The sequence below is a fragment of the Xenopus tropicalis genome, chromosome 9 (assembly GCF_000004195.4).
Source record: "Xenopus tropicalis strain Nigerian chromosome 9, UCB_Xtro_10.0, whole genome shotgun sequence".
In the NCBI taxonomy this organism is placed as follows: Eukaryota; Metazoa; Chordata; class Amphibia; order Anura; family Pipidae; genus Xenopus; species Xenopus tropicalis.
The window spans coordinates 74,419,638-74,430,838 of record NC_030685.2 but is presented as its reverse complement, the minus strand read 5'-3'; the positions used below and the strand labels follow the sequence as shown (position 1 = coordinate 74,430,838).

The 11,201-nt window shown below is 44.8% G+C and overlaps 1 protein-coding gene and 1 non-coding gene across 2 annotated transcripts in view; one reads left to right on the top strand and one right to left on the bottom strand.

Annotated features, from left to right (window-relative positions):
* Window positions 1-4: 4 nt before the first annotated feature.
* Window positions 5-75, bottom strand: trnag-gcc. The gene has a single exon. It is a non-coding gene; the product is annotated as a tRNA-Gly (tRNA).
* Window positions 76-6,984: 6,909 nt separating this feature from the next.
* Window positions 6,985-11,201, top strand: part of gpd2 (glycerol-3-phosphate dehydrogenase 2) — a 75,608-nt gene continuing 71,391 nt past the window's right edge. Inside the window, 1 exon segment of the mRNA NM_001114228.1 lies at window positions 6,985-7,098. The gene's annotated coding sequence lies outside the window, so the exon portion shown is untranslated.

The window sequence follows — 11,201 nt, the reverse complement described above, 5'->3', positions numbered from 1 at the left end:
GTGTTGCATTGGCCGGGAATCGAACCCGGGCCTCCCGCGTGGCAGGCGAGAATTCTACCACTGAACCACCAATGCCTCATATAGGGGAGAATATGTCATAAGATATTAGTACAATAGAACATACACTTACAGTCACATACAGCTTCTTTTACCATTCTGCTCAGCAGCTGCCTAAGAATTGCTGCATTCTGATTGGACCTTTGCTGCTCAAAGGAATAGGGTTTAAAGTTTCCAGAACGTCGGAGGATGCTGGGAACTGTAGTCCATAAACACAAAAGTATAGTAAAGTTATGGTGTTTTCTGCAAGAGCCTTAAGGTGTTTACGCTACCGCACCAAGCGAGAGGATCTTATCCCCACCTACGGGAGGACGGTATTGGGCTACGATCAAACTAGAATGACGGGTATAGGCGTCCATCAGTTCGGGAACGGCATCAACGAGCCAATGCGGTCCCCGATCCAACTAGTTTTTCTAACCTGCCCGATGGAGATCTGGCCAATTTCAGGCCAGATGTCGGTCGGGCAGGCCCGTCGTTAGTGCCCATACACGGGCCGATAAGCTGCTAAGGGACCGATAACGGCAGCTAGAATTGGCCCGTGTATGGACACCTTAAGATCTTCTCCATTGCAGCCATAGTGCCAGGTGTGAGCCCGGAACAGGGATTAGATGAGTAACCCCAAGCTGCACCTTAAGGTCCCCATACACTATAAGATCCACTCGCTTGGCGATGTCGCCAAGCAAGCGGATCTTTACCCGATATCCCCACCTACCAGTGGGCAATATCGGGTAGCAAGTGGCCTTGAAAAAAAGTAATCCAATCGTTCGGCCCCAGGGATTACATTTGTGGCAATGGGGCAGTCGGTTCAGGGACCACATCAACGAGCCGATGCGGTCCCCGATCCGACTGGATTTTCTAACCTGGCCGATCGATATCTGGCCATTTCAGTCCAGATATCGGTCGGCCAGGCCGCTCATTTCTTCCCATACATGGGCCGATTAGCTGCCAAATCGGTCCAAGGGACCGATATCAGCAGCTTCTATCAGCCCGTGTATGGGGGCCTTTACTCATAGCTTGTCCCCGCCCAGCTCCATGGCTAGCACAAGGCAAGGGGAAATATTCTGCTTTGTCACAGATTTGTCAGATAGCGCATATTGCAACCTCTGCATTTGGTGTGATATTGTGACTCCTAACAGCAGGGGGGCTGCCCTTTAGGCTCTGGGTGATGAAGGCAATTAGGGCCAACTGTACCTCTCAGTTGTCCCTGTAGGGCAGCCCTTAAGGTGGCCATTTTAATTCCATCATTTGGCCCTAGGCCCAAACGATCAAATTAGCCCAACATTGCCTACCGGTAGGTGGGCATAATGGGAGAAGATCCACTCGCTTGAAGACTCAAAAGACCCAACAGGCGGATCTTACAGTGTATGGCCACCTTAATGCACCTTTCCAAAATGGGGCAGGCTGGATTGACAAACTGGGGAGTGGCAGATTGTAATGAGATGCTTATGGGGTACAGCAGGCTCACCCCATAGATGGAAATGCCTGTATACCTGTCCCTATTTATGTGTGTGGGTTCCTGGTTACACAGGCAGGTAGTCGCTGGATGTCACAGGGCCTGATTAAGGCCATTAATAGGAGCAATGTATATTCTCTATACTACAGCACACTAGATCGTAGAAACTGAAGGGCCTGTAAGTGCACCCTATTATATATCCGCTTTCTGAAATGCTAACATTCTTGGAAATAGGGCTGAATGACTGATGCAGTAATGTTATTTAGATAAAGGGCTATTTCACCTACTGCCCTTTAGTTGCAGTTGAAGTAAAGCTCAGAGGACTTCCGACTCCCTCCTTCTCCTACCGTATCAAACGAAAATTCTTCAACCTCCCATATGAAATGATGGGGCCCTGAGCTCATTAAGTAACCCCCAGCCTATGTTGGTTGATCTGGATAAAGCCGGCCATACACGTACTGATAAAATCATACGAAACCTAGTTTTGCACGATTTTCGGACCGTGTTTGAGCTCCGAATTATTGTCCCAATAATTTTCGTACCATGACAATTGTCGTTTAGTTGATAGGGCAGGTTAGAAAACTTCGGTCGGCTAACGAAAATTTAGTATAGGACGATATCTTTGGGGGACCTACAATGGAAGTGACTTTCGTACTATTGGTGCCTGTCAACTATTTCATGTTCAGAAAATCCTCCGATTTAACCTACAGCTTCATACTGAATGTTAGTTTTAGATCATTGCATTTAAACGTATGATCGATATCTGAATGTTCGTCAGAAGAAGACTAAAATCTGAACTTGTATGGCCAGCTTAAGGGCTCTGGTACACGGGGAGATTAGTCGCCAGCGGCAAAACTCATTGCTCGCGGGCGACTAATCTCCCCGAGTTGCCTTCCCCCTGCCATCCCACCGGCGAACATGTAAGTCGCCGGCGGGATGGCAGACACTGCGGGGCGATTTCGGGAAATCGCCGAAAAAGCCTCGCGAGTCTTTTTCGGCGATTTGCGCGAAATCGCGCCGCTGCGTCTGCCATCCCGCCGGCGACTTACATGTTCGCCGGTGGGATGGCAGGGGGAAGGCATCTCGGGGAGATTAGTCGCCCGCGAGCAGGGAGTTTTGCCGCGGGCGACTAATCTCCCCGTGTACCAGAGCCCTAAGGAAGGTAAAGTGAGCAGAGCTAGAGGCAGCAGAATTTGGATTCAGGAAGTACTGGAATGGAAAAATTCTCTTGTTGCTCAAGTGGTAGTTCAGTTTGAAAAAAATCTCTTGAAAATCAACATCTTTCAACCGCAGGGCTTTCTTCTCCTCAATTTATTTCCTGCTGCAAACATCTCACTCATGCTGCGGGATCCCGGCTGGCCTAATAAACTGATCAAGGTCACCAAACAGGCACCTTGAGGTGGGTGATATCGGTTTGCTCCAGGGCCAAATGATCTACTCACATTGAAAGAATACATGCTGTTGGGATGAGGGCCACATCAACAAACTGATGTGCTTTTTGCCCAAATGGGATTTTTAAACCTGACATCTAGTTGATTTTTGGTCAGATAATGGTCGGGTAGGCCCATCTGATGGCCCCATAGAAGGACCAATAAGCTGCCACCTTAGTAAGTACCAAGCAGCCTGAGTCATTTGCAGCAGGAAAAAAAAAGGTTTGTTGGAATGCACATTAATAGAATGTCTGTTTCACAGAATAAGAGACAGATTTATGAAACATTCTGTTTGTGTAAACTAGGGTTTTGTGAAATTGCCCCATGGTATATTGATTAGTATAACTGGCACAGGAAGAGGAAATACAAGTGCCAAGTGCTACACAATGGTTGCCACATCACCAGGAATGTTTCCTTATATACACACATGTATAGGAACTGCTGAATCATTGCATTAAAGTGATACTGACACTAAAAAACTACTCTTCAAATTATGAATGTACATAAAAAGTAGGCATATGGCCGCCCCCTCATAGAGGAACATGGGGGATCGGATAGGGAATGTAAAAGCAACGGGCAAATACTTTTAAGGCAAAATGATAAATAACATGCAAAGACAATGTTACGATAGATGTAAAAAAAGTTTAATTTTTGGTGTCAGTATCTCTTTAAGGTATCAACCAGGCATGAAATCCAACTGGGACAAATGCCATTGGGATAATGAGCAGTACATTGAATAAAGTTGTCTTTTCATTCTCTTTAACTGCCAAAAAAATGGGCGGAGTTTGGAGGTGAATTGTGGGCACGGCTGTCTGTAACATGGCAAAGCTCCTATGCCCCCCTGATGGGTGTCACATTTACATGGCGCAGGTACCATCACATGCCATTGCCGAGTCCCTGATTCAGAATCTTTTCTACACAAGTAAAATTACTGTATCTGCAGTTTCTTGCTCATCCGTGTCAGTTTTATATGCCCGTTTGTTGAAGGGCACTGCTTTTAAATGTTAGCCATTACCTTTTTATTGCCAAACTCTGCCCCAAACTAGTGTAATAGAAACAAATACAAATACAAGTTTTTCTGTAAATATAAAACATTATTTGTTTTTTATAATTACAAAATTAACAATTAAGGTATAGTTGCCCTTTAATAATTATTCAAATTGACAATTTAACTGTTCATGTTCAGTGTGTTTTAACATATTTTTGGCTGAACTGAAATAGATACAAACTGCCACATGTTTGCTCAACTAAACCCTAATGTGCCATATTGGCGTAAGGTCATTGGTGTATGAGTCCCACTCACATATCTGTATCAGCCCCACCACCACTCATATAAATATCAGCACCAGAATGTCAGCACCCAACTCACATAAATATTAACCTTTATCACTTCCACTGATCCAGTATCAGCACTGTATCTATCTCACCGCAGAAAATGCAGGCCAAGAATCATCCCCTCCCCTTGCATCAGCCGCATAGATTTCCCGCACCCGGAATCGATGTGTCGGCCCCAGTGCAGGTACACGTGGTGAATATCTGCAACAAATATTTAAGACTTTGCATTTCAAACCAATATTTTTTTTTACAAAACTTGTATCGTTTGTATTTGTTTCTGTTACAGCCTAGTAGCATTCTCACTCAGATATCAGTCTCTCTGAGTCCCACTCACATAGATATGAGCCTGTATGAGTCCCACTCACATAGATATGAGCCTGTATGAGTCCTACTCACATAGATATGAGCCTGTATGAGTCCCACTCACATAGATATGAGCCTGTATGAGTCCCACTCACATAGATATGAGCCTGTATGAGTCCCACTCACATAAACACATGATAGATATCGGCTTGTATGAGTCTCACTCACCTAGATATTGGCCTGTATGAGTCTCACTTACATAGATATCTGCCTGAATAAGTCTCACTCACATAGATATGAGCCTGTATGAGTCCCACTCACATAGACAGAGACCTGTATGAGTCCCACTCACATAGATAATGGCCTGAATGAGTCCCACTCACATAGACACAGACCTGTATGAGTCCCACTCACATAGCTAATGGCCTGAATGAGTCCCACTCACATAGACACAGACCTGTATGAGTCTCAGTCACATAGCTATCGACCTGAAATGAATATCACTCACATAGATATAGGCCTGTATGAGTCTCACTCACATAGATATAGGCCTGTATGAGTCTCACTCACATAGATATTGGCCTGTATGAGTCTCACTCACTTAGATATCGGGCTGTATGAGTCCCACTTACATAGATATTGGCCTGTATGAGTCCCACTCACATAGGTATCGGCCTGTATGAGTCTCACTCACATAGATATCAGCCTGTATGAGTCTCACTCACATAGACACAGACCTGTATGAGTCTCAGTCACATAGATATCGACCTGAAATGAGTCTCACTCACATAGATATCGGCCTGTATGAATATCACTCACATAGATATAGGCCTGTATGAGTCTCACTCACCTAGATATCGGGCTGTATGAGTCTCACTCACATAGATATATCAGGCTGTATTAGTCTCACTCACCTAGATATCAGGCTGTATGAGTCTCACTCACCTAGATATCAGGCTGTATGAGTCCCACTCACATAGATATTGGCCTGTATGAGTCCCACTCACATAGATATGAGCCTGTATGAGTCCCACTCACATAGATATCAGCCTGTATGAGTCCCACTCAGATATCAGCCTGTATGAGTCCCACTTACCGTTATAGACCTGTATGAGCCCCGCTTACCGTTATAGACCTGTATGAGCCCCACTTACAGTTACAGACCTGTATGAGCCCCACTTACCGTTTTAGACCTGTATGAGTCCCACTTACCGTTATAGACCTGTAAGAGCCCCACTTACCGTTATAGACCTGTATGAGCCCCACTTACCGTTATAGACCTGTATGAGCCCCACTTACCGTTATAGACCTGTATGAGCCCCACTTACCGTTATAGACCTGTATGAGCCCCACTTACCGTTATAGACCTGTATGAGCCCCACTTACCGTTATAGACCTGTATGAGCCCCACTTACCGTTATAGACCTGTATGAGCCCCACTTTCCGTTATAGACCTGTATGAGCCCCACTTACCGTTATAGACCTGTATGAGTCCCACTTACCGTTATAGACCTGTATGAGCCCCACTTACCCTTATAGACCTGTATGAGCCCCACTTACCGTTATAGACCTGTATGAGCCCCACTTACCGTTATAGACCTGTATGAGCCCCACTTACCGTTATAGACCTGTATGAGCCCCACTAACCCTTATAGACCTGTATGAGCCCCACTTACCGTTATAGACCTGTATGAGCCCCACTTACCGTTATAGACCTGTATGAGCCCCACTTACCGTTATAGACCTGTATGAGCCCCACTTACCGTTATAGACCTGTATGAGCCCCACTTACCGTTATAGACCTGTATGAGCCCCACTTACCGTTATAGACCTGTATGAGCCCTACTTACCGTTATAGACCTGTATGAGTCCCACTTACCGTTATAGACCTGTATGAGCCCCATTTACCATTACAGACCTGTATGAGCCCCACTTACCGTTATAGACCTGTATGAGCCCCACTTACTGTTTTAGACCTGTATGAGCTCCAGTCACATCAGCCTTCCATTTACCACATACATACCAGCCTTTACTTATCACTGGCCAATATCTATCCGGGTCCCACTGCTATAGTCATATAGATATGAGCCCTGTGCCCGTACCTCAGTTGCTGCCCCACACAGCCGCACTGTACATCAGCAGCTCAACTCACTCACACACTGACCGGCACCGTTAAACCCGTTAAACTGCCCCCCACAGCCGCACTTTCCCACTGAACATCCCTATTACAGTTGAGGATACAGGAGTTGCGCAATCCCGAGTGGGCGGGACGTCAGTGACAGGGTACCACCAGTAGCGCTCTGCCTCCCCATTGGTCCGCTTGGCATCTGTCAAACTGCTGTACTTCCGTGTTTGGTTAGGGAGGATCTTGCGGGCCGCTTGGCAGTGTTAGGTGCCCCTGGTAGCGATGAGCAGGTGTTCGGCCGGGGTTGGTGGCTGTTCGGCTGTGTCTGTTCCCTGCTGATACCGGGGATAGGTGGCTGTGTGACTGCAAGCAAGGGGCCCTGGGAAGAATCTGCTGTGAGTATAGGACTTGTGCTAGTACAGCTGACTGGCATTAGGCTGGTGAACTAGGGGGGTAAGGGGATGTTCAGGGGATATTTTGGTTTATAAATCACTTTAAAAGCCACATCTGCTGTACGACCACATAGATCAGCTTATGGCATTCTCACTGGCTCATCCCAGCAATACCCTAAGCTCTTAGAGCATGCTGGGAGATGTAGTACTCAGCATATGGAGCTCTGCTATCTAGGAAAGAAATAAAAATGATTATAAATTACACATGACATCCTGTCAATCAACCCAGTCATCTGTATCTGTTATTAATGAAAGAGATTCCACATGAAGGTTCTGTACTGACAGGGGATGCTGGGAGTTGTAGTGCAAGCGCAGAGGTAGAGGTGTCATGTGGATATTCCTGCTGTACAGTGAATGATGGTATACATAACATTACTCCCTAATAGCTGCCCCCTCTCTGGACCCCTGGGTAGAAATGACTGCCACATTTCATCACCTCCCATCACAGCAATTCAATTTTTTTTTCAGTGTAACCTGAACACGCAGAGCCCATGTGCTCAACAAAGGGGAAATGTGACTCACACCTCAGATTGCATTGTTTTATTATTCTACATAATCACCTTTGTGACATTAGCAGAGATTGCCTTCAGATAGTTACTCTGTAAAAATGTGCCCTTATGGTCCATATGTTATAGAAATTGCCATTGCCCCATGCATTGGCCCATTCTGGCTAAATTCTGAGCGGTGCTTATAAACAGAACACTACACACGGGGGCGGGGGGGTGTAACTATAGCTGAAGCAGATCCTGTGTCTACTGGGGGGGCTCAAGGGGACACAGTTTTAATACTTGTTTATGAATAATGTCTCCTTTCTAAAGTTTATGGGGGCCCTAAAGTGAATTTGTTGGTTAGTTTTGCCACTGGCAGTTGTGAATTTGCCATTCTTTGTACCCCAGTTAGAAGCACTTACTGTATATACTCAAGTATAAGCCTAGTTTTTCAGCACCCTAAATGTGCTGAAAAAAAGCCCCCGGCTTATACTCAAGTCGGGTGCCATGGGTCCCTCTAGACTAGCACCCTCTGTCCTTTGTGTGCAAATTAGGCCACCTGCAACCAGACCCTCGAGTGCCCTGGCCTAGGCTCCCACTAGCAATACTTATTTCCCCTTATATCTCCCCCAGGACCGGGTCTGCTGCCAGTTTGCCAATGCGCAATGAGCGTGGGGTAGTACTCATATTGTTTTTGTTGACCCTCTTCTCCACTTACAGAGCTAGTTTACTGTTTTTCTTTGAAATAAATATTAAAAAACATATACCCCACTGATGCCTCAATTAATGTAATTTTATTGGTATTTATTTTGATTATTAAAACTTAGCAGTAGCTGCTGCATTTCCCACCCTAGGCTTATACTGGAGTCAGTACATTTTTCCAGTTTTCTTAGGTAAAATTAGGTACCTCGGCTTATATTCGGATCGGCTTATACTCGAGTATATACGGTACTCAGCATCTCCTGGACTGATTGTATTTGTGCCAGACTTCTGTAGGTCGATTTATTGAGAGCATTATATATATATTCAGTTTCGGTTTTCCCATTTGCTTTCAGACACAGGTCGGTTGCTATAGAGTAAAATCAACACATAGCTTAGCAACAGTTGGTAATGAATTTGGTCACTAGACAAATACACCAATGTTCTGGCTGGCAACAGTAGTTGGTGAATTTGGTCACTATACAAATGCCATGATGTTGGGCCTGTCAACAGTATTCAGTCGGCCTGGTCACTCAATGAGTCTGATCAGTAGTCAAATGCCATGATATTGTGGGTGGCAACAGTAGTCAATGAGACTGGTCTCTAGATAAATCCCATGATGTGGCTGGCAACAGTAGTCATTGAGACTGGTCACTAGATAAATCCCATGATGTGGCTGGCAACAGTAGTCATTGAGACTGGTCACTAGATAAATCCCATGATGTTGTGACTGTTAGTAGTAGTCAATGGGTCTGGCCACTAGACATATCCCATGATGTAGCTTGCAACGGAAGTCAATGAGGCTGGTTACTCATCAAATCCTATGATGTTGTGGCTGGTAACAGTAGTCAATGAATTTTGTCAATAGACAAATGCCAAAATATTGTGATTGGTAACAGTAGTCAATGGGTCTGGTCACTAGACATATCCCATGAAGTGGTGACTGGAAACAGTAGTCAGTGGGAATGGTCACTAAACAAATCCAATGACACTGGGTCTGTCAATTGTGTTACTATTATTATTTGGCTGTATATACATTTATTTTAAATCTCTTACCCTGGCTTGGCCATCCTCCGTAATGTTACAGACAGACAGAAAGGGAGCCTGGACAGCATGTTTGATAGACCACACCACCTGGAATTTACCAATCTGGATTTTTGTGTTTTCTTGGCAATGATGCCTTTATGTTGCAGTCCTGCTCAGGCAAATGTGTTTTTTTTTCCTGGAATATACTATGTTTTTTTTCCCTGTCCTTTGAAGAATGTAAAATTGAGGTCACATGTAATTTGCCAACTGTTCCTAGCCAGAGCAGTTCTCATCCATAGGCCTCAATGAAACAGGGACATCTAGTGACCAAATGATTACGCTATTGTTTGTTAGCAAGAACAGCCAAACTGCATTATTTATTGCTTTCTAGCCATGACTGGCTAGGATAATAGCCATGTAAAGCCATATCAAATTTTGTTTTGCAGGATGACAAAAATGTATTTCTATGTTGCTTGCATTCAGCAGTGCTTTATTCATTGGGGCAGGTGGTAAGGACAGGGCTGCCTTGTGCTCATTGGTAACCCTGGGGCCAATGCAAACCTTTAAATAGCAAATAATGATCAAACCACTGAAATTGTAAAACTTTTTTATATTGGAAAAAAGTTGCTTACAATAACATTTTCTTTCATTATATAAAAAAGGGCATGGGGTTAGTTCCCCTTTACCATAGTGCTACATAAGCCCTATAACCTTACAGCAATGCACACAGTGCCACCCAACCAGACAGCCATTAACATGATACCAAGGTCAGGCGGTGAGGGAGGGATAGCAGGCTATTTTGGATGGGAAAGGTTATCCCATTGCACTAAAGATGAAGTGCAGCAGCTGTGTACTGTGCTGAAATAGCACAACTGCCATGTGTGTACCTTTCTACAATCCCTAAATGTCAGCTTACTCCAAACTTACTCACCTGCACTCTATATATAGAGTAAATATAAATATAGGTAAATATATATATATATATATATAGCAAAATACCCTGGGGCAGTGCAGTTAGTCAGTAAAGGCCGGGCCTTGGGTGCTCCGCAGTGTAATGGGAGTGTATTTCCCTAGCTTTGCTGTCTGAGGGTGCCTGCAAGGAGCACCCACTTCCTGCTGTCATTGGGTGTGTCGGGTTCAGTTCATGCAGATCACATTGTTAGATTATTGATAACAGAATGTGTGTTATTGATTGATGTCACAATGGCACAAGTGCCCGCAGTGATGGAATCTGTAATCTGAAGTAGAACAAGAGGGTGTATGGTTCCGCTCCTACACTGTACAGAGCCATCGTATCCCCCATAACAACATTTCTCTTGGGTTTCACTTCTTTTTGAAACAGAACCAGGGAGCCTTGCCCTCTGCCATGTTCCTGTATGTCACCTCGCCAACCACTGATTGTGTAAATTCCCCCCCCCCCCGAATACTGATGCCCAAACAAGACAGGGCTGGCCATTGTTAGAATGCAACTTTGTGTTGGGACCAGTGAGATCCAGCTTATTACCAGTTAGCGTGCTGTTTGTGTATTGTTATTGCACTGCGGGGCAGTGTGTATATGTGTGTGTATGTATGTGTGCGTGTGTGCTTTCACTCTCTCTCTAAGGTTCTTCTGTGTACAAGGTCATTAACAACTCAATTTTGGATGCAAATCACAATGTTTTTAACCATAAAACGGCATTTTGTACCCCAGAGTAATTACGGCAACATAAAGAGTTGCACCCAGCAGCTTAGGATGTGTAGCAGGCACTCAACTGATCCCACAAACAGGCAAAGTAAAAGAAATGGCAAACTTTATTTTAAGCAAACGTAAGACGCAGGATCTCCAAATAGGCA